Genomic DNA, 24,768 nt, shown 5'->3' with positions numbered 1-24,768 from the left:
AAAGAGAAAGAAAGAAAGAAAGAAAGAAAGAAAGAAAGAAAGAAAGAAAGAAAGAAAGAAAGAAAGAAAGAAAGAAGAGAGAGAGAAAGAAAGACAAGAAAGAAAGAAAGAAAAGAGAAAAGAAATGCAGGGAGAAATATTGATGTGTTCTTAAAGGGGGAAATAATCAAAATTAAATGTTCTGATTGTAACTAGGGTAAACATGTTCTTATGAACAAGAATTATAGAATATATAAGAATTGAAAGAGAATATAAAATAAGTCACTATTAGATGAGATGTTGTCCACTAAACATTTTTTATAATAGAAATTATTTAAATGATAATATTGACAAATCTCAAAAATGAAAAAATATGTTAAGTAATTTATCATTAAAATGTTTCAACCACTTATTTAAATTTATAATAAATCTATAAATTACTTATGGAGTAAAAGAAAAATTTTAATACCCCTGTAAGGATCTTACTTGGGCAAACAAGATTTTAATCTGGTGGAAATTTAATCAGTTACTTTTATCTTGACATAAATATCTTGGAGGCAATTATGCAATTCATAATTCTAGCCCATGTGATTTATTTTAGAAAAAAAGTGTTAAATATTTTAGAAGTACTGATATCTATCTGGAAATTTGGCACATTTTTGGAAAAGGATCTAATTAAGTATTTTACTTAGTAATTGAATATTACGCCACCCATCCATGGACAAAAATAATTTAAAGTGCTAGCTCACCTACTTGTATTTAAACAATTACATTTAGTTTACTTTGTAATTCTATGTGGGGCTAAATTGTTTAAAACAAGCTTTTGTTAATTTTACTGCATATACATTTAATGAACACTTTAACTTATTTTTATCCTGTTAGATATGGTTAATGAAATTTTAGACTATGCAATAATAATGCTTCAAGTATTATTAGATAAATGGCAACAATAAGTATAACTTTAGACCAGGCATGGTTGTGCACATCAGTAATCTTAGCACTTTGGGAGGCTGAGGCAATAGGATCACTTGAGCCCAGGAGTTCAAGACCAGTCTGGGCAAAATTGCGAGATTGTGTCTCTACAAAAAATTTTCAAAAACTTAGCCAGATGTGGTGGCATGTGCTTGTATTCCGGGCTACTCAGGAGACTGAGGTGGAAGGATCAGTTGAGGCTGTGATCCCACAACTGCACTCCAGCCTGGGTGACAGAGTGAGATCTTGTCTTAAAAAGGGTATGTGGGTACACACACACACACACACACACACTATATATATGTACATATATATATATATAACTTTAGTGTGGTCAGTCATAAAATCAATAACACTTGTTTTCAGCATTATACATCTTTTCTGAGAGATAAAAGTGAGGACAGTATAGTTTTTATCTTTAAAAAGCTTTCAATATAGTTGAGGAGAGGAACAGTAGAGAATAATAATTGATATTCTAGTTTATATTTATAATATATTGGTTTATTAATTGATCTATGTGAATAGATTCACTTGATATATAAAAGAAAACAATGAGAGAAAAGGAAGGAAGGAAGGGTAGGATATCTGATGGATTAGTAAGGATATAGTAATTGATATTTATATTTGAATCTGATTGGCCGAGGATCAAGGAAATTTGCTAAAGCCTGTGCATTGATCATGATTTAAAGACAGAAGCGTATTAATTCCTCAAGTGGTAAAATGTTTTGTCATTGTTACTGCTGTTTTTTGCATTGTTTTTGTTTCTGTCTGACTCTTTAAAAGAAACCACAAAAAACCAAAGTCCCAAACTTCAAAACAAACTAATATTCTACGACACATTCAAATGTGTTCTTGGGAGACAGAAAGAGAAGGAGTCAGTTTGTCTATAGAGTCCAGACTGTTTTCAAGGAAATGGTTGTACCTGAGGAAGGCCACGAGGAGTGGATTATCCTTGGTATTAACTGAAGTAAAGGGAGAAAGACAATCTTCATTTTTATCTTCATTTATTCATACTAATTTGAAAAAGTGGAAGTAATTTGTGACAATGCACACAGATAAATAGATTGGTAAAATCATAGTTGAATAGTAATACTTGTAGAGAAAAGGATACAGAAAGTTAGGTCATGAATATGTACAACAGTTGAACATAGATGCATTTCCTAGTTTTCTAGAAGCATAGTAAAATCTAATGGATTAAATTTCATAATTATCATAATCCCCAAAAGGAAACAAACATATTAACCAGAAAAAAATACACAAATAATAGTTTTTTTTTACATTGTACTACAGAAGAATTTATCATATGGGTTGTATTGCTTCTATTTGAAACAAGTGACAATATAGAAATTGTGTGATGATCTTTGTGTCATTATAAGATTCAAAAAATATTCTCATCATGTGATTATTTACAGTAACCTTCTGTAAAAGCCAAAGACATAATAAAGGCAGCTGGGAAAAAAAGGTGGCAAGGCCGAGAGCTAGGCCTGTGTCCTCCCATGGACGACCTTGACTTCCCAGCAGCCCCTGTGCCGGGCCTGCGGGGTTCATGGAGTCCCTGGCTTTCACCCAGGGTACGTGTCTCGCCCACTGGCGGCACCCCATAGCGTCATAACTTCATAAGTGCTCATAACTTCTATAATGTCATTTTAGCAAAGAGCTAACCAAATGCAATCTGAGTAAGATATTTGGTGATTTCACTTATAATAGGATAGAGCTAAAATCCAATTTAGAGCAATGGATGGTTTATTTGATCCATAGCTTTCTTCTCTCTAATATGTTATGTCAACTGGGTTTTAATAAGGGCCAGATGGTAATCAATTTTAGATTGAGTGCTAAAATGAGCTCCTGGAATAGAGAAACTATTTGTCCTTTAGCGGCCGGTGAGGGGGACAACTTTAGATAGGTAATGATATTTTACAAAGTTGACGGTTCATTATTTTTATTCCCTTACTCCCTCTAAAATGGTATCAGGTGGCCTGCAGTAAAAGCAACTATTTATTTGTGCCCAAAACATAGAAAAAATCTGAAAGTAAGCATGCCAATTATTGTGGATGTTAGTTAAAAGAAGAAAAATGATGTGTTTTAGATAATTCATTCATTTATTTGTTCAGCCATTTCTTCCCTTACTCTCTATAAATTGAGCAATATTATGTATGTCATTCTCTTAGCTATTAAGGATATTGTGAAAAATAAGATATATGTGATCCCTGCTATCAGTAGATTGTTAGCTTTAGGGAAGGTAGAAAATAAATAATTAAACAAACACATAGTTTGCATAGATAATGATTGAATGAAAAGTTAATTTTCTTAACAATTACCTATATAAATTCTAGAGAAATCATGCAATGAGAAGGGAGCTACTTTATTTTAGAAACACAGAGCAGTTTCCCTGAGGAGGTAACATTCAAATTTCCATTTCTTTTCTTTCAAGTTTCCATTTATTTTCTTTCTTTCCTTCCTCCCTTCCTCCCTTCCTCCCTTCCTTCTTCCTTCCTTCTTTCCTTCCTTCCTTTCTTCTTCTTTTTCTTTTTCTTTTTTTTTTTTTTTAACACAGAGTCTCCCTCTCTGTTACCCAGGCTGGAGTGCAGTGGCTCATTGCAACCTCTGCCTCCCAGGTTCAAGTGATTGTCGTGATTCAGCCTCCTAAGTGGCTGGGACTACAGGTGTGCGCCACCACACCCCACTAATTTTTTGTCTTTTTAGTAGAGTTGGGGTTTCTCCATGTTAGCCAGGATGGTCTCAATCTCCTGACCTCACGATCTGCATGCCTCAGCCTCCCAAAGTGCTGGGATTACAAGCATGAGCCACCACACCCAGTCCCATTTCTTGTACTCTGTTGAGAAAGTCCTTGTCAAGATTCCCAAAGACCTCTAGATTGCCACCTCCATTAGTCACTTCTCTGTTTTTATCTTGTATGATCACTTCCTAGCACAGGACACAGTTAACCATTCCTTTTTTGGCCTGCTTGTTTCGTGGCATCACCCAGGATTTTCCTCCTACCTCCCTGACTGCTTCGTCTCAGTCTCCTTTGCTGACTCCTGCTCTCCTACCCTGACCTCTAAATGTTGTGCAATTAGGCATAATCCTTGGCTCTCTATCCTTCTCTCTCCATGATATGCCTTAAGGAACCATTTGCATTGCTTTAAATGCCATCTCTATGGAAGTGACTTTTCAAAATTGTATCTTCAAGACTAAGCCTTCCTCAGAACTCCAGCCTTTCATATACTTCTGTGTACCAACCCTTCCAATGTAGATGTCTAATGAATATCTCAAACTTAACATGGCTGAAATATGTTGGATTTCTCAGGTCTCCTTTTCTTATTGACTTCCACAACTAGGTTATAATATTATTATGTCATTCTGTTAGTTATTAAGGATATTGTGAAAATCCTTAAATTATAATAATTATTTATAATGGTCAATTAAATATATTTACAAAATTATAAATATTATAATTTATAATAAATATAATATAGTCAATAATGAAATACTATAATTATATATTTAAATTTTTAATAGTTATAATTAAATCTATAATATCTATTTATAATTCTCAAATACTATAATTATAATTACTATAAGATTATAGCCTAGTTGTAGAAGTCAATAATAACCTGATAATCATTGCAACAACAGCAATAGTGGACACATTCATTGAAGACTTATATTCCAAAATTTGTTTTAAGAAGTTTACATAGATTGCATTATTAAATTCTCACAACTCTGTGAGGTAGCATGGTTAGTTTCCAGATTTCATAAATGCAGAAACAAATGAGTAGAGAGGCTAACTAATGTATTTACAGTCACACAGGCTAAACAGCATTCAGTGGTGGAGCCAGGATTCTAACCTCTCTTAACACAACACTGTACTGATGACATTGGCCTTATCCATCTGGATGATCAAGTAAAAACTCTTTATTTTTCTGTGTTTTCTAAAATGCTAGATTTAAATCAGTGAAATTATCTTTTAAAAACATGCATTATAACAGCTCACTTCTCTGCTTAACCCACTCTAGTGGCTTTCCATTATTAATTTAGTATAAAATTGAAACTTCATCCCTGCCTTGTCTGGCAAAAGCCTTCATGAAGTGGTCCTGGCCTGCATTTCTTAGTTCATCTCAAAACACTCTTCCTCTCTGTTCCAGCAGTCATTTATTCTTCATACACATCAAACTTTCTCCCATTTTAGGTATTACATGCCTGGTGTTTCCTCTACCCCAGATCTTTGTGGGGCCAGTTCTTTATCATTCTGATTGTGGTTTAAATGTCATCTTCTCAGGGAGATCATCCATGTTCATCCAGTCTAGTAAGAGCCATCACTTCGTGCCATCTCCCTTTAAAAATTGTCTGCTTCACAGTTATCATCCCTGATTATCTTCTGTTTATATTGGTATTGTTCATTTTGTTATTGTCTAGCTCCGCAAAGCCCAAAATAGTTTCTGGCATAGGATATTTTATCAGAAAATATTTGTGAATGAATTTAAACTGGATCTCAAGGGTCAATAGGTGTTGATCCGATGTGGTCATAAAGTGGAGGAGGCAGAGCTGTGGGTAGAAAAGAGGGTCTGGGTGAAAACCAGAGGAAGGAAACCATTTTGCATGTTAACAGAGCTGAGCAAACTCAGCTGGAATGCTCAGTGTTCAATAAGGTTAAAAACATAGGCGGCAGGCTGTGCGGCACCTTGTTAAAGATTTAGGACTTCTATGAACAATCAGAAACAATTATAAGAGACTGAGCGGGTAAGTGACATGATTAGATCTGCATTTTAAAAATGTTTTAGTAGGCCTAGACCTTGATCAAAGTTGACATTCTGCTGTGGATACAAAAAGCCCAGCTAATACCTCATTAAAGTGAGACGGTTGGTAGTCAATGGATGAGGCAGATATTTTGCTCATAGAAGATTGAGGGACCTCCTGAGGCTGGACTCACTCAGGTAAGTATAAGAATCTATTTTTTACACAAAAAGCAACAGAGATTTTGGCACTTTTTCTTCTTTTATCTTGATAATGCAGTCAATCAAACCAGCATTGTGAAGAGTTCTTCTGAATGCCTGCTTTGAAGGAGTGAGAATCAATATCAGTTATATTTCAGAGACTGCCAAGTATGAGAGATTATAATATAGTTAGTAACTTGTTTCATGCCTCCTTATTTCTTAATGTTTGTATGTTATTAATATGGCTTCATTTAAGTTTTGGGATGTCCTAAAAAGGATATCTAATTATTTCTAATTATTGTCTTGATAGTCTTTGGGAAAATTCTGGGAGGAATTTGAGAATATGTGGTTTATGATTTTCTCAAGTTGTTAAGATCAGTGATTTGGAATAAGACTACAGAACATAATATCAAAATTTCCCTCATTCCTAGTTAAAGCATTCTTCTAGGACTAGAATTCAACAACCATTTCCAGGTATTGATAGGACTACAACTAATCAAACAATAAACAAAAATATATTTAGCTTTCTTTCAGAGCAGAAGTAATCCTTTTAACTCATTCATTCATTTATTCTTTCATTAATTCCACAAACATTTATTAAGCACCAACTATAGCCTTCTAATTATTGGTGTTTACAATGTTAAAACAGTCAGCCTCAATCCTTCCTCTCTGGAACTGACAGTGAGTGAGAAAAAATGACATTAAACAAATAAACACAACATTAAATGACAAGCAAATAAACAAAACATTAATACAAATTTTGATAAGCTGTATTTCTAAAAGAACAATGTGCTACAAAAATAAATTTTTTTGAAATGTAGACTGAGGGTTTCAGCACAGTTTTATGAGTTTTCCTGCATGCATTTACAAAATTAAATATTACAAGACAGATAAAATATTTTGAAATAATTTTAAAGCTGTAAAATAATTAGAAGCAAAACAAATCATTTAAAAAAAGCAACTGTGGAAAAATGCAAAATTCAGACAAACAAACAGACCACCCACAACCAACCAGGCAAAGTTCTCTATCTGAATTAAATGAGCAAAACTGGTTTGTGAAATAGAAAATGTACAGGGAAAATATCCCAGGAAAGTGACTAGCCCTTAGGTAGATATTTGATCTGTGGAATGCATGGGTAACCTTGGAACTTTGCAGAGAAAATAAAAGGTTCTCTTTTATTCACCTGCCTATAACTCTGAGAAAAGTCATGAAATGTAATAAATTAGCTGCATTACTGACTTTTTAACAACAAAGATATAGGTCTTTTCTTCAGCCAGGGTTAGTTTTTTTCTCTCTGTTACAAAAAGACAATGAGGGCTGGATTTTGCTTTTTAATTTTGTTCTGCCTTTGAATAGTTCTTTTTTTTTTTTTTTTTTTTTAGTATAAGGAACTAAGGCAAGGCTCCAGTACCTTGGCATGACCTGGTGTCATGATCTTTGATGTTCTGCCCACTTTTACTGATTTGCCTTTAAAATATTGTGCAATTTCATATGTGAAGACATCTTGTTTGTTCTTTCTCTTTCTAAAATCCTTTAGAAAGGGATTTCTAAAGTCTTTCCTTGAACCACTTACTCTGTAAATATATAGATACTGCTTCTTTTTCTTTGTCTTTTTAGTTTTAATTTGCAGAGTTCATTTTTTAAAATCACCTTATGTTAGTTTTCTTCTTTCTACTCCCATTGCTACTACCTACTCACCTTGGATTACCAGGTGGGTTTTCGGCTGACCCCTCATCCTCCAGACCTAAATTCACATGCCAATTTCATCCCACACCACAACCAGGCAGATTACTTTAATGCCAGAGCACCAGTTTTCTTTAGCTTTTCCTCTGCTCCACATCTCTATATGGTTCTCACTGACTCTGGGATCCATTCCACAGTTTTCCTATCATTCCAGATCTGCTGAATTACTTTGCTCTTCTTCTTGTCAACTTTTACCTTCTATTGGTTTCTGAGAAATCCTTTCCAGGCAGGCCATACTAGACTCCTCACTGCCTAGGAGAATCCTTTCCAACAGCTGACCTGCCACAAATACCCATTTTCTCAATCGTTGTAGCCCAATTATCTCTCTCCCTTCAACTATTTGGGCTTCGTTGATCCCTCTCTTCTCTCTGCTTCCGTGGCATAAGCAGCTTAGTCTTTACTTTGGTATGCATAATAGCAATCCTACTTGTTATGGTTATGTATATTAACTACTTAATATGGTAGATGACTCACCACCCAAATTAAAACATAAACACTGGATCTTATCTGGTTTTCTAATTTAATTAAGACAACAGACTGCTCTGCATATATAATCAAAAGTCATCAATAAACATATAAATGAATTCACTGTGTGCTCTTCTCAGGATATGCATTTCTAGAAATATAGAGCAGGTAAAAAGAATGGCTGGTAGTATGGAATGTGCGTAGTAAAGTGTATTAACCATGTGCTTGCACAAGCTTCCTTTCAAGTCCCAAATATATGAGGTGAGGCCTTATCCTGGCTAACACGGTGAAACCCCGTCTCTACTAAAAATACAAAAAATTAGCTGGGCTTGGTGGCGGTGCCTGTAGTCCCAGCTACTCAGGAGGCTGAGGCAGTAGGAGAATGGCTTGAACCTGGGAGGCAGAGCTTCCAGTGAGCCGAGATCACGCCACTGCACTCCAGCCTGGGCAATGGAACAAGACTCAGTCTCAAAAAAAAAAAAAAAAAAAAAAGAAAAAAAAGGAGTAGCAATCCTTTATCTCAATACCAGTGGCAAGACAGTCTCCTGGATTTTCTAGAAAAATATTCCTTGTTCTGAGACTATAATGCATGAAAGCTTCAATTTATTTTAAATTGAACAGCTATTTCTACATTTCCCATGTATTTAATGTTTGCATTCTTCTGGTTCCTGCTCAGCATGTGGTAAGTGAAAACGTTGGTGCTCATAAACATTAGATAAACATGAAAATAGTGTTGAAATGCTACCTTTTGAATTAAAATGCAATAGTACTCACTTATTCACAAGGGGTATGTTCCAAAATGCTCAGTGACTCTCTGTAACTGCGGATAGTACAAAACCTTAAGTAAACTACTTCTTTATGCATATGTACCTATGATAAAGTTTAATTTATAAATTAGGCACAGTACTATATTAACAAAAATAATAATAAAACAGAGCAATTAAAACAATATACTGTAATAAAAGTTATGTAAATCTAGTCTTTGTCTGAAAATATCCTACTCTACTATAAGATATTTACCTATTTTCAGACCGTGGTTGACCAGAGGTAACTGGAGAGTAAAACTGTGAATAAGGGAAGACTGCTATGCATATGACATTGCAGAAAGGATAACTATTCACTTTATATAGATAATAGGCTTTGGAACCTGTAACTTTTTCAGGCTCAGCTTAATGTTGTTCTTCTGTAAAGATAAGAAATAAAAGGAAATTGTAGTTTATTTAATTTTGCCTTTTGATACTTCATCTATCTTGAATTACAGGTGTACAACTATTAATCACAAATAGAGATTTGGGTGCAATCTTAAACCAATCCTTGACTACCCTCACACCCACTCATCTTTTATAACAGTATAGTCAGGACCATAAATTTAATTGTATTCTTAAAAATTTTCCCCAGATATGGAACAAATGACATTTCTCGACTGTTTATATATTGGTAATTTAACCATTTACAAACCTTTTTAAGAGGCAAGGCATATCCCTGATATGAAACATATTTAAGAGATATACTAATTTCTGTTCTAGTATTTGCTAGCTTCTTGCATCTGAGCTTTGAAAAAAAGCCATCTGTACTGGAGAAATTAGTTCTCTCAAAGAATATGCAACATGCTCAAACAGAAGTAAGTTATTAAAAAAGGTTATTTGTGGTAATATCACCATAATTAGGAGCAATTTTCTGACAGGAATAAGTGATGAGTTTATTCTTATGTTATTTAATTATGCTAGAATTCTTTATGTTTTTGACTTTGTATGAAAATAAGCTTTAAGAAATACTCATTATTCTTTTTCAATACAAATAAAACAATTGCTTCAGTAGATAGTGTTTTTCCTTAAAATATACCACAATTTTATCTGCTTTAAGTAACAAGAAATTGGGATTTCAGTGAATATATTAGGCTCTTTTGTTTTAGTATCAATCTGTACTTTTTTTTTTTTTTTTTTTGAGAAGGAATCTGGCTCTGTCTCCCAGGCTGGAGTGCGGTGGCCGGATCTCAGCTCACTGCAAGCTCCGCCTCCCAGGTTCACGCCATTCTCCTGCCTCCGCCTCCCAAGTAGCTGGGACTTACAGGCGCCCGCCTCGTCGCCCGGCTAGTTTTTTTGTATTTTTTTTTTTTTTTTTTCCTGTGTTCCACAAATTTTAATAAGCTATATTTTCATTTTCATTCCGTTACATGTATATATATTTATATTTTATATATATATATAAAAATTTGCACCACTGCACTCCAGCCTGGGTGACATTACGAGACTCTCTCTTTGAAAAAAAAAAAAATGATATATATATAAATATAAATATATACTGTGGATTTATATATACGTAGAGCAAACATTTAGTAGAGACGGGGTTTCACCGTATTAGCCATGATGGTCTCAATCTCCTGACCTTGTGATCCGCCTGTCTCGGCCTCCCAAAGTGCTGGGATTACAGGCTTGAGCCACCGCGCCTGGCCCTCAATCTGTACTATTTACTAAAGCAATTTATAGTCCACAATTCATATTTGGGTTTATTTTTTGGACATGTTTGCAGAGACCACAGATTAGACATATGTAACTTTTTCCCTGATTCCAGGTTGATCTGCATCTATATGAGCAAAATCTATGTAGTCCCTTAGTGATATTTTACTATAATTCATACAATCTTGTTATTTAGGAAAGCAATTAAATAAATAATTCATTTACCTATTTTTACCCTTCTTTGTGCTAGAAAGTATTTGTGAGAGCGTATACTTTAACATTATGTTGAGATATACATAATAAATCAGGTTTAGGGAAAACAGAAGACTTGAAAAGGCAAAGAATAAAGTCTCAAAATATTTTCCAAGTTGATGAATTGAAACTCTACCAGGTTTTATTCATTTTTTAAGATCAGAAGGTTGTGAAACATGACAAGTCTTCAGAGAAATCAAAGTTATTCTAGGCACTAAGCTCTGCAAAAGAAATTTCTCCTGTGGGACTTTATGTGTTGGGGACGATTACAAAAACAGAATTCTGTGATAAAAATGCTTTTAAATATAAGTAAGCCAAAGCCGTGTCATTTAATTTTATTTACGATCTGTACTTCCATGTACTCTGTTTAGCTGTAACCATCTACTCCATGCATTAGCTTTTCTCTACCTAGTCAGCCTCCAAATGGAACTGCTCAGGGACTCCAACGGCCAAAAGACCCATCAGGGGTGATCAATAAATAATAATGATTTCTATGTATGTGTGTATTCCATAGGTAAATGTTCTAATTGAATATTGTTTTGATGAGAATACTACTGATTATAGGTTGAATATTTCTAATCCAAAAATCTAATATCTGAAATGCTCAAAATTCCAAATGTTTAAAATTACCTTCCGGCTATGTGTATGAGGTATATATGAAACCGATTTTGTCTTTAGAATTAGATCCTTATTATGCATATGCAAATATTCCAAAATTGAAAGAAATCTGATATTTAAAACAATTCTGATCCCCAAGCATTTTGAGTAACTGTTACTTAACCTATATTTCACTTTCTGATCCATTAATATAGGAAGTCTGAATCCGTGGGTTTGAATAAAAAAGAGCTTCTCTGTGGCTTGCCAAGTTCATCAGCTATATTTAAGAAGAAGAGATAATTTACTTATTTTTCTTTTTAAAAATGGTACCATGTAATTAAGAAAGTCAATTTTTTGTTTTCTCTTATTCTCTTAAAAAAGATCTACTTGCTATATTGTCCTTTCTTTTTCTTTTCTTTTTCTTTTTTTGTTCTATGCTTCTGTGACAGTCTTCATATTATAGTTTTCAAAAACCTGCTTTTTTTGGAAATAAAATTAAAATTGAGTAACTGCAATTTAAAATCATGTCAGTTAATTCTCTAAGACTTTTCTATATGACTCAAGTGATATACAGTAGATGTCAGTGGAAATTCTTAGTTGCATTAAGATCAGCAAATCCCAATTAAAGATATTCTCATATAATTTTTAAATGTATATATATACAATTTCTATAGGTTAAAAATTAGTCTATTAGTCTAAACTTGAATCTGTCATAAGTTATGAATCTGTTCTCTTTAATGTTTCTTATATAAATCTCTCTATGCACCACCTATTACTTGTGGACCAATGCTGTCCAACAGAAATATACTGCAATACACATACATAATTTGAAATTTTATAGTAACTATATTAAAGAAAAGTAAGAAGAAATAGATAAAATTAGTTTTAAATATTTATTTCATTCAAACTAATATATGCAAAATATTATCATTTCTAAATGGAGTCAACACAAAATTATTACTGGTACACTCTGAAATTTTTATACTTTGAAATATGCTGTGTACTTTATATTGTACTTACAGAACATCTCAATTCACATGCTAAACCTTCAACAGCATCTGTAGTAGTCCTACTAAACAATACAGTTGTGCATAACAGAAAACACTCTTTGGCACTGCTTCATTAAAAAAAATAAATAAACTAAAATTAAATAAAGTAAAAAATGCAGTAACACGGTAACACGAGCCACATTTCAAGTACTCAATAGTCACATGTGGCTGTTGTTTACCAGATTGGACAACACACAGTTCTACACTGTTGTAACTAAAGTTTTTAATTATATACACCTGTTGGGAGAAATATTTGAAACAAGAAACCTCAATTCATGGAAGTATTTGTAAATTATATACATGTACATGATATGAATATATTATGTATGCTATAAAATAATAGAAGACAGAAATTTTGAAGATTAATGAGTATTTTAAAATAATGTTATTTTCTTACTAATTTTATTTAAAAAACAAATATGTTTTAATGCTCTGTGTTAGGAAAACACTTCGTTATTTTTAAGATATTCATTTTACATTTTGTCATCCAGAGGGTTGGAAGAGTGTTTCTAAGATCAGTTTAATGTTTGGTTTTAATGGCTGTTACAGCTGAAAGAGATGATTCACAAAGACACAAAAGTACAATAACACATTTAAGGAGCAGTTCATTGTTAATCACAGTATATTTAAATCCACATAATAGTCTTATACATAATTCTGAGAGCTGAATACTTGTAAAATAGGATTAAATTGTCATGGTTTCTACCTTGTAATGTGGTTGGCTAAAAGCTCATTCTTACCGGAAAAACGAAAAAAATGTCAGCTTTGCCATTTTATGTGACTCATTGGTACTTGTACAATCTTCAATCTGTGGTTTATTTGCAAAAATCCTTTGAACCACTTGCTCCATGCGAATGCTAGTTTTATTAAAATTGGATAACATAAACACTAAATTCACTTAGCTAGGCTTATGTAATCAATTATGCCCTTGTTATTGTTGTTTTTTAAAAATTAAACAAACAAATGAAATAAAGCAATGTGCTTTAAAAAATAAAAGTGAATAAAGGTGTAAGGGGCTGCTAGACATCTCCATGCCCTCAGGGGACCGCATGTGCTGTGTATGACATGTATGTATTGACATGTGCACTTACATGACATGTTTGACTTATATAACCAGGAAAGGGTATGTATATTTTCAAAGTTAGATTTCTTTTTTCTTTTATGAAAGATGCATATAAATACAGGTTTTGATATTTTTCTCCCACACTCATATGGATCATGCTGTGTCTCCCTTGACTAAGCACTTAACCATTGTGAATATTACTTATCTAAGTTAAAATGCTCCTTATCAATAGGATTATGATTTGGTGACGTGTACTGATATGGTTTGAAGATTTTCCTCTTATTAACCATATGTAGTCATTTCAATATATCTAGCGGAAGTAACTAGAAATATCTTTCATTGACTAGCATCGAACACCATGATTTTCCTAAAGCAGATTAGAAACATTATGTAGGTTCTTTCAGTTTTGTGAGTATGTAAAAATCATATCCAACAATCTGGCAACCCTAAAGTGGGCCCAAATAGCCACTGAGACCTTGGCAGATTGTGCCCAGGAGAAAAGCACAGAAAACTGTGCCAGCCAAAGAACAAGTGAAAAAATGAAGAAATTAAGATCTCTATTTTTAAAATATTTCTCATTTCCATTCACTTTATAAGAATTCAAGTTATGCTTTTTTAAATTTTAGACTATGACACTCTGCTGAAAGGGATTGAGAAAGCTTTTCAGCAAAAATTATTTTTGCAATGTTGAGAGCATGGTTAATTTTCATTTATTTTTAAAAGTAAACTTAAAGTTGGACCATTTATTTTCAAATGACATGGCAATAATGAGCAATTGGAAATATCTTTTTGCATATTTAATAATTCTTAGTGGAAAAATGATAAGAGAATATGCCATTTTGTTCAATTTTAACATTGATTTTGATTTTTATATCCTTTGCTCAGGCTTTGTAGTGATTAATATTCATAAGATGTATTCTGTTGTTTAAGATTTTTCATTTTATTATATTTTTCCCACAGTATATAATTATTATTAGAAAATAATTGATGCTTACACCGTGTTCTCCAAAGCTCATGTAGTTCCCAGCTAAATCAGTGGATGCTTACCTCTGTTTAACCTGATCTTTATTTACATGGTAGTTGATAAGCTCCTTTCCACTAATGAGAAGTAGATCTGAGAGGATTAGATCTAAGAAATGGTAAGATATGTCCTCTCTACATCACTAAGATAGCCTAATCCTTAACTGTGATTTTGGTTTTTTTAAATAAGTCTTGTGGTAGAGCAAAGTAGAATTCATTCTGAGTCATGGCTCAGATGCAAACAGGCAAAGTTACCCCCAAGACTCAATTAAAATGGTGGCTCATTTTCTAGTTTATACCTGCACCTATGAGACATACTAATGCAAAAAACTAACAAATGTAGTTTTTTTAACAACTAAAAGTGCATTAGCTGTGTGTATGTTTGTATGTCTGTATGTGTAGGAGGATGTTTCTCTGTTAGCCAGGATAGGCAACATTCTACTGCGGGAATAGCAAACTCAAAATATTAGTGGCTTAAAATGACAAAAACTACTTCTTGCACACTCAGTTTCCTCTGGAGATACAGAAAACTCTTGATCAACTATCCTCCATGTGACATTTCTGTAACTCAGACTGCCTTGATCTTAATCTTGTATCTCTGCCATCTCAATACCTGGCTTCCTCATTTCCTGAGGTAGAGAAAGAGTAGTCACAGGGTTCCACATTGCCCTTTCATTGCCTCAACCAAAAGGAACCCACAACATTGGCTAGAATGAGAGATACAGCTCCACTTAACTGCAACAGGACTGGGAAATAGAAGGAAACACATAGAACATGTTATGAGCATTACTGCCTCAGCCATGATGTTACTCATTTGATCATAAACAGAATACTTCAGTTTTCATGTCTGATTTCTCAGAGATTTATCCTGAAGTTCCGTATAGTTTTTCTTGAAATGCTGGTTTGCAGTGTTCTGAAACTAAGGGCTTATGCCGAGGGTATTAATGATGATTCACTCAGTTGAAAAACAACTAGGTAATTTATCCTAGACTACACATTGGGGATACAAAGAGAAGTGAGATGCAGTGCTTCTGACCTGAAGGAGTTTACTGATTAGTTTTCAAAAAAGATGTGTAAACGTATATATTATACTGGTAAATGCATTCTCCCATCTATTGAACAAGTGTTTATTCATTGCCTATGGGATGCCAGGTCTTTTAATGGGGACTTGACTTGGCAGAAAAAGGTCTCTGGTTTGTAGTGATTGTATTTTAGATGGGGGTTGGAGGAGGTATATAGGAAACCAAGAAACAAAACAGAAACATATTTCATCAGAAAGTAATATGTACTGTGAAGAAAATAAAACATTGTGATCCCCAGAGAGGAAGCTGGACAATCTACCTCTGATTAGGTGATTAGGAAAGAATGCTCTAAAATGGGATCACTAATGGGCTACCTGAGCACATGCATTCCAAGATCTGGTCTGGGGACAGAGCATTCTAGGGGTAAAGGCCAGAAAAAAGCAAGTTTCTTCTCTTGTAATTAGTTAGACTTTAGAAGACAGCCCAGTGGCACTGGAGCATAGTATATCAGGAACAGAGTGGTAAGGGATGAATTTGAAGAAGTAGGTAAAATCCAGATTATGTAGAGTCTGTAGGTTGAGGTAAAGATCCTAGTGACAAGATATAAATAAACATAGGATATTTAAGAGAACAAAATTGGTTCTGTTATCTTAAAGCTGGGCAGGGGATCGGAGAAGAAAACTGCTTCGGGGAGAGGATGCCTGAGCTGGATTTTAAATGAGGGTGAGTCAGCTGGCCAAGAAGTGTTGAGGGTCAGAACATGCAGAAAACATTTAGCAGCACACTAATAGCAGAGCTGAAAATAAGAAAGCAATGATCAGCATATATTTGACTGTGCCAAGAATTTGGAAGCATGGAAAACAAAGGGACAGCACCTTAAGACCCTCATCTTAATGAGGGGTCATATATTTATGATGTGTGTGTGTGTGTGTGTGAATGAGATGAATAACATTTATTATGGAAATTGGCTAATGCAAGTATAGAGGCTGAAAAGTCCCACCATTTTCCATCTGCAAGCTGGAGAACCAGACAGAGAAGCTGATGATGTAGTTCAGTGTGAGTCTTAAGGCCAAGAATTAAGAGCACTGATGTCCAAGAGCAGAAAATAGATATTCCTGCTCAGATAGCCTTTCTCTGCCTTTTTACTCTGTCTGAGCCCTCAAAGGACTGGATGACACCTGCCCACACTGGTGAGGGCAGATCTTCCTTATTCAATATACTGATTTCAGTGCTCATCTCTTCCAAAAACACCCTTACAGACAACACCTGGAAATAATGTTTGACAAGCTACCTGGGCATCCCTTAGCCTAGTCATGTTGACACATGAAATTAGCCATTACTCCATATTAATATTCTGCTTGCTTAGATAAAACTAAAGGATGGTTTATAATGTTCATAATTTTGAGTTTGCTAAAATTATTTATTTTATTCCTATGATTTAAACTTGATTATATATGGATATAATAGTGTGATTTGAATTGCTGCCACATCACGTGGACACTTGATTTAAACACTTATCAAATTTGACAATGCAGATTTCTTTCTATAGTGTGAATCCATTAATGTTTTTTCATGACTTAAACGTTTTTGTAGGATTGTTACAAACTAGGAGATCTAAAACACTGGAAAGTATATGTCCAGGAACACGGGTCCCCTTCTAAATGATAAAGGCAGATGAGTGGGAGCTGTCCCAGGATGTAAGAGTTTTTCTGTGTTCATCCAACAGATATTCACAAAATATCCTTCCATGCTAGATACCGATCTAAGTATTGGAGACAGAGCAGCAAACACAAGATAAAAAACTCTTTTACCTTTTTTACCTCATATTCCAGTGAGAAGATACAAGTAATAAATAAGTAAATAAAATACAAAGTGTGTTTGATAGTGATAGATGCTGAGGAGAAAAATAGATCGTGGAAGGTGGCTGGGAAATTTGGAAAAGTGGTGGTAAATTATAGTAGGGTATCCAGAGAAGGCTTTTGAGTAAAGACTTGATTGATGTGAGAAAATATATCATATTGATATCTGAGGGAAAAGTGTTTCAGGCAGGGGGAAATGTAAGAGCAAAGAAATTAAACAGAGATAGGAACTAGGTTGGTTGTGAAATAGAAACTTGGCCTGTAAATGAGATCAGATAGACCATGAGAGTGGGGTAGTGGCAAATGTTGTAGAGATGGCATTGGGAGGAATTTGTTGCTTTGCGGGGGAGCGGGGGGAGGGATTAATCTGGAAAGGCACTGATGAATTTTAAGCAATAATGGCATGACCTCAATGACTTCCTAGCAGTAATCCCTTGGCTTTCTGTATTGAGAACAATTTGGAGAAGAGCAAGAATGCAAGCAAGGAGACCAGATAGAAGGCTACTGCAATAATCCAGGCACAATATGATGGAGGCTTGGACCAGGATGGTGAGTGTGGAAGCAGTGAGAAGTAGTTTTATGTTCTCAGCCACTGTAAGAGGGAACTTTTGTATTCTGAGCGGGAGAAGATGGCAGGAGGAACAACTTTTTGGCAAGACAGCGTCCAGTTAGGGTAGATTAAATTTGAAATGCCTATTAAGTATCAAACTGGAGGTATCTATTTGATAATCAGATACACAAGTTTAGAGGTTAGAGGAGAGGTCAGGCTAGAGAGAAAAATCCAAAATCCAAATATGCATGACTTTCAGGTTTTTTTCCTTTAAAATATTTAATTGACAAATAAAAATTCTATACAATGTGTACAATGTGATGATTTGACATGTGTATACGTTGTGTACTGATTACCACAGTCAAATTAGTTAATTAATCTATCACCCTTCATAATTAAAATTTTGTGGTGTGTGTGTGTGTGTGTGTGTGTGTGTGAAGATCGCTTAAAGAAACTGCTCTTTTATCAAATTTCAAGTAAACAATACAATATTATTAATTATAGTCACTATACTATATATTAGATCCCAAGAACTTAGTTCATTTTATAACTGAAAGTTCGTACCATTTGACCAACATATATGCTCTGGTAGGATTTACCTGATTTGTTCTCTCAATTTCCTTTCATTCACATTTTCGCTGATTCTTCTGCCCTCTTGCCTTCCAAAAGTTGACATTCAGCCCATCTTAATATGTGGCCTTTAGCATAGCCACATCTAAAAGGTTTTAAGTAATCATCTGTGATGTTTCCTTCTTACCTACAGCAAATAACTAATTGATCCAAACATACCCTGTTGAGTGGTAATAATATTTGCTCAGTGACTTTGGGTAGGTTATAGAATTACAGTGGGTAGAGTGTGTGGGGGAGGGGAGGAATAAAAAGAAGTCTTTGTGTCCACTCGATTTATCAATATGTTTTCATCCATTTAAATTATGTTTAGTTGAACTTATCTGAGCATATTAAGGAGATATCTTTTTAATATAGTAAGCTATGCGCACAGCCCAATATGTATTCATCGAGACTTATAATTTCCTAATTTCATAGGTCAGTTAATAGTATTCCCATTCAACCCCCAGGCTGTCATAACTTGTGACATTCAAGTGTACGTTTCGATATGGTCTTAGCCAAGGGAAGTCATGTAGCCAGTGAAGCAGAGAGAGGAAAGAAGATTGCCATACTTGAATGTGTATCATCAAAATGATAAAATGGGTCTATAATAAACAATAGGTTATGGCTTCATATGCCTAACAGCATCAACTGCAGTGCACAACAGGCAAGTTATTTATGAAATGGGCCTTTTGAAAATATATAGCTTGTATAGTCTGAATCTCGTTTCTATGTCCTTTCCAACAAAACAGATTGGCATTATCCATCTATTTGGGACACTTGGATGCTTTATTATTTTTTAAAATATGACACCTTATAGACAGGAAATATTGAGGAAATGCAATCCATACAATAAATGAAACACGTAAAAATATTTTTAAAAAATATCTCTTGTGGCATTTGGATTTTTACAGTTCAGGAAAAAATAAAATGAAATCTTCTAGAATTCAAAATAATATATGCTAGTGTTATTCATATATTATGTGCATTACACCCATAATTAATACTAATGATGAATTAACTGTCATATGTGCTAGCTGGAAAGGTTAGTCAGTCAGAAAATGTTCTGGAGAAATCATGTGAGTAACTAGTCCATGTTTACCTTGTACTTCTAATCTAGATTTTTATTAACTCTTAGTTCCACATGAGATTGAAGTTCAGGATTTTTAAGGAGATTAACACAGAATAACATCAATGAAGAATACATTTGACTTCTAGCCTTCTTTGAAAATAATAGGGAGATCATTTCAGAAATCATCTACAGTTGTAGCGCTCAATTTGGTCAATCCCCTTTAAAAGTAATATTTTCACTTAACATAATGATCTCCAATTCCATCCATGTTGTTGCAAATGACAGGATGTCATTCTTTTTTATGGCGGAATGGTATTCCATTGTGTATATGTACCACATTTTCTTTATCCATTCATCTATTGATGGACACTTAGGTTGCTTCCAAATTTAATCCTTCATAACTATTCTGAAAAAAAAATCTAGTTTAGTATCATATTACCTACCTGCACATACTTTTGTAAAAGGTATATATCAACCACATCTCTTGTCTGCAAAGTAAAAGAAAAGATAAAAGGAAAATAACTTTTAAAGAAATGTGTGTTTCAAAGTGCAGGTTTTGGATGAGGACTGTGCTACAAGGCATAGTGAAGTAGACAAATGCCTCCTCATATATATAGAACCACTGTGAACACAACAACTACAGTGGCAAGATGACAAACACTGCTGCATTGTACTGATGTCTTAGTTACCACCAGTGGGATTGCCATTGGATGTTGATATTTCCTGAGATAGTATAAACATCTTGATTAAATTTCATATAAAAAAGTACAATGTTTGTACTTTCTACAAAGTGCCGTAAACTTCTTTAAAAATTTGTTATGTTGGCCGAGCACGGTGGCTCAAGCCTGTAATCTCAGCACTTTGGGAGGCCAAGACGGGCGGATCACGAGGTCAGGAGATCGAGACCATCCTGGCTAACATGGTGAAACCCTGTCTCTACTAAAAAATACAAAAAACTAGCCGGGCGAGGTGGCGGGCGCCTGTAGTCCCAGCTACTTGGGAGGCTGAGGCAGGAGAATGGCATAAACCCGGGAGGCAGAGCTTGCAGTGAGCTGAGATCCGGCCACTGCACTCCAGCCTGGGCAACAGAGCGAGACTCCGTCTCAAAAAAAAAAAAAAAAAAAAAAAATTTGTATGTGAAAACAGGAAAATGTTTTTTCATGACAATGACATGCATTTTATGGCTGTGTGGCACAATTTATATCAGTTAAAAATATACCCACAGTTTTTAAAAACTTTTTAATTGAGAATTCTTGATTTAGAACTGGATGTTACAGTCATATGCCATTCATTATAATTCAGTAGACACACATACATAATCGGCAGAGAAATGTTTAGATTCTCTTTCTCTTTGTTGTTTTCTTTATTCACTTTAGAGACTGAGGAAACAGGCCATCTTTATAATTATTATTTTTCATACATCTAAGTCTATATTCTACTTTCTTTTTCTTTTTCTTTTTGACACATAGTCTTACTTTGTTACCCAGGCTGGTGTTTGATGGTGCGATTACGGCTCACTGCAGCCTCAACCTCCCAGGCTTATGCGATCTTCCTACCTCAGCCTGTCAAGTAACTGGGCCACAGTTGCTCGCCTCCAAGCCCAGCTAAATTAAAAAAAAAAAAAAAAATTGTAGAGACAGGGTCTCCCTATGTTGCCCAGTCTGGTCTTGAATTCCTGGGCTCAAGCAATTCTCCCACCTTGGCCTCCCAAAATGTTGTGACTACTGGTGTGATCCACTGCACCTGGCCTTTACTTTATTCTTAAAAGAAAATTATTTCCCCTGACCAGTGAATCACAAAATTTCTCATGTTTCTTCCAATGCATATCTAATATTCTATTATCACTGGAAAACTTTCCTTATATTGACTATTGAATTTATTGTTTTTGGATAATACAGGATTAATATTATATTAATTTCATGCCAATTTGTAGCCATCTGAAGTCTTATACTACTGCCCTTGCAAAGAGAAATCTCCTAATTGTAGGATGATGTTTGCTAGAAAATTTTATGTAAACATTAAAAACAAAAAGTCATGTATGAAATCCTTATCTTCCTTCAAAGAAAAAGAAGACTGTTCAAGATATAGAATAGTCTTCTTCTTTGATGAACCCATTCATCAAAGCTATTTCCTTGTGTTGTCAAATTTTGTTAACTTAGGAAAGTACGAAAGTTACTTCTATCTCACATTAAAAACGTATCATTATACTTAACTAGCTTTTATTTTTAAAGTAATACATGTGCATGTTTAAATAAATAAATATATAAAGCCTAGAAAAGAGATATTAGGAAAAGCAACTTTCTCTTCAACCTAGGTTTGGTCTTCTTTAGAGGCAAAAATTTTGTTTGCTTGTTTATTTCTCTCCAAAAATTTCTTACACAAATAAGTCTTGTTAATTTTTCTCAATGAATGTATATTGGAGATCTTTTCTGGTCAGTATACCCAGAACCTTTCCATTTCACTGCGGGATGCAGAGTATTCCATATGTAGAGGAAACCGTATGTGTTCACAGGTGATAAATATTTAGACTATTACATATTATTACAATAAAATAAATTAAAAATCTTGCACATTGCATTTTATACAAACTACTGAATATAGAAAAAAATTGAGAGGTGGTATTACTGGGTTACAGTATATGTGCATTTAAAATTTTCATAGAGATTGGCAAAGTGCATTGCAAGAGATTGAACCAGATTACCTGCTCTCAATAACATATGCGAGTCTGTAACTTCACAAATCCTTTTAATTTATATTTTCAAACTGTGCACCACACCATTTTGTTTGGTTTAAAATATGTGTAATTTGATGTGCATTTATTTAATTATGAGGAAAATAATCTATATAGAATTTAATATACTTTTTTCCTTCCATGGACTGCTTATTTATACCTTTTGTCAGTTTTTAAAATTATATTTTGGGTATTTTTTTTAATCTATACTAAAAAAATAGCTTTTTTAGTCCTTTGTCTTTGCATGCTGCAAGTAGTCATAGTTTATCCTCGATCTTTTATTTGTATTTATTCATTTTTTTGGAGATCATCTCCCACTTTTTTTGTCCAGGCTGGTGTGCAGTGGCACTATCCCCGCTCACTGCAGCCTCAACCTCCAGGCCACAGTGACCCTCCCACCTCAGCCTCCCAATGGCTGGGTCTACAGGCATGCACCACACGCCCCGCTAATTTTGTATTTTTTTGTAGAGATGGAGTTTTTCCATGTTGCCCAGACTGTTCCCAAACTTCTGGGTCTCAGCCTCCCAAAGTGCTGAGATTACAGGCATGAGCGACTGCACCTGGCCATCTTTTAATTTTTCATGACATGAAAAATTTTTTCCTATATGGCTTCAAGATTCTATGTCTTGTTTCAAAAGACCAAGGTTATTGGGTGTTTTCAAGTCATTCAGATTTTTTTTTTTAATAATCCCCTTATTTTTTGTGGTTTACTTCTCAAACTTAAAATTGTCTAGGATTTATTTTAGTATGTAGAAAATAAGATTTACTTTGGTACATGGAAGAAAAAAATCAAACTTTTTCTTTCAACACCATGTTTTTCTTAATTGGTAGGCCTAATGTCATTCATTAATCCATCCATTTCTCACTAATTTTAAATGTTAACTTTTCATATTACACATTCATATTATAGTCACACTCTTATATTCCAGACATTCTGTTCTATCTTTTAAATTATCTGTATATTCTTTGCTTTTATCAAACTTATTTAATTAATATGGCATTACAATACATTTTGATGGTGGGCATGGCTAAACTCTGCCCTTTATTACTCTTTATTTTTTGGAAAATTCTTGATCTTTTTCACGTGGCATTTTTACTTTACATACTTTAAAATCAGCTCCTCTAGTTTTAAAATTTTAGTACATTTTATTGGAATTCCATTAAATATTTAGGAAGAACTGACCTTTCACAACCTGAATTATTCTTTAGAAAACAGGTGTTTTCCATTTATTCAAGTAAAGTTTATTGGTTAAGTGAATTTTCCCATTTACAAGTGACCTAAAATTCTTCTAAGTTCTCTAATAGTAATAATAATAATAATAATAATAATAATAATAATAATAATAATAATGGCAATGCTTACCACTCAGGGTGCATTACATCTTGGCCAAACACTGTGCTACAAGCTTTACACATATTATCTCGTTTAACTCTTGCCCCATGCAATCAAATATGTGAAGAAATTGAACATCAGAAAAGTTAAGCAACTTACATATGGTCACAGAATTAGGAGGAGATTATCAAACTCAAGCCCACACAAATTTAAGTATCATGCTCTCCCTCACTATGCTAAACTGTATTTATCTGTATGTAATCATTTTCATTCATCAAGGGAAAAAGGGCACTTACGAAACTGAACAGGGGATGTAACAGAGGAGAAATTCTGTGAACTTCACTTAAGAAGAGGCGTAATCTCTACGCTCTTCATCACACCAGCAACAAACCAGAATAAAGACCATTGCTCTGTTGACAATGAACTTATGTGTGCTGCCTAATTCTGGTAATGAATTCTTACCCAAATTTTCTGATAACTAGTAATCCCTCTAAATGCATCACAGGAGAAAATATTTTATAACAATATGTAGAGTTTCCCCCTATTTCTTTTGTTTCTTTGTAAAGTCATAATCTCACTTGAAGTTGGTAGTGATTTTTGCAGTTGATTCTGAGCGTTATAGTTTATCAGAAATTTATTACTTTGCTTTAAACATTGCTTGAAGTTGTTTCTGGACTTCCATATATCATGCATTGATAGTGCACAGACAAGCAAAACAAGAGGAAAAACTTTTTAATAAAAGATATTTTTAGTTTACTTTGCACTCGATAAGAGAATAAAACTTACCTTGCATTTTCCTGGTGTGATCATTGAAATTTACAACAGAATTTAAGGCTGAATTGTTTTCTTTGGATACATATTTCATTATCAATCATCTAAGAAAAGTGACATTTCATATTTAATAGAGATAAAGCATATATATTGAAAATACACATTAGTATGTGTAATATATATGGATAAGAATATGTTCAAAAATACATACACACACAGTTTTTCTCTCATCTATGCCCTTGTTTATCTCCAAGAAGATTTAAAATAACATTTGGATACAACAGACATATAAA

At 34.0% G+C, this 24,768-nt stretch overlaps 1 protein-coding gene across 2 annotated transcripts in view; it reads left to right on the top strand.

The window, feature by feature from the left end:
- NLGN1 (neuroligin 1) overlaps positions 1 to 24,768 on the top strand; it is a 909,691-nt gene that overhangs the window by 412,020 nt on the left and 472,903 nt on the right. The gene's annotated exons all lie outside the window — the stretch shown is intronic.

This window comes from Colobus angolensis, unplaced genomic scaffold (assembly GCF_000951035.1).
Source record: "Colobus angolensis palliatus isolate OR3802 unplaced genomic scaffold, Cang.pa_1.0 Scaffold228, whole genome shotgun sequence".
Lineage (NCBI taxonomy): Eukaryota > Metazoa > Chordata > Mammalia > Primates > Cercopithecidae > Colobus > Colobus angolensis.
The sequence above is the reverse complement of the archived record's forward strand: the minus strand, read 5'-3'. Positions and strand labels throughout refer to the sequence as shown.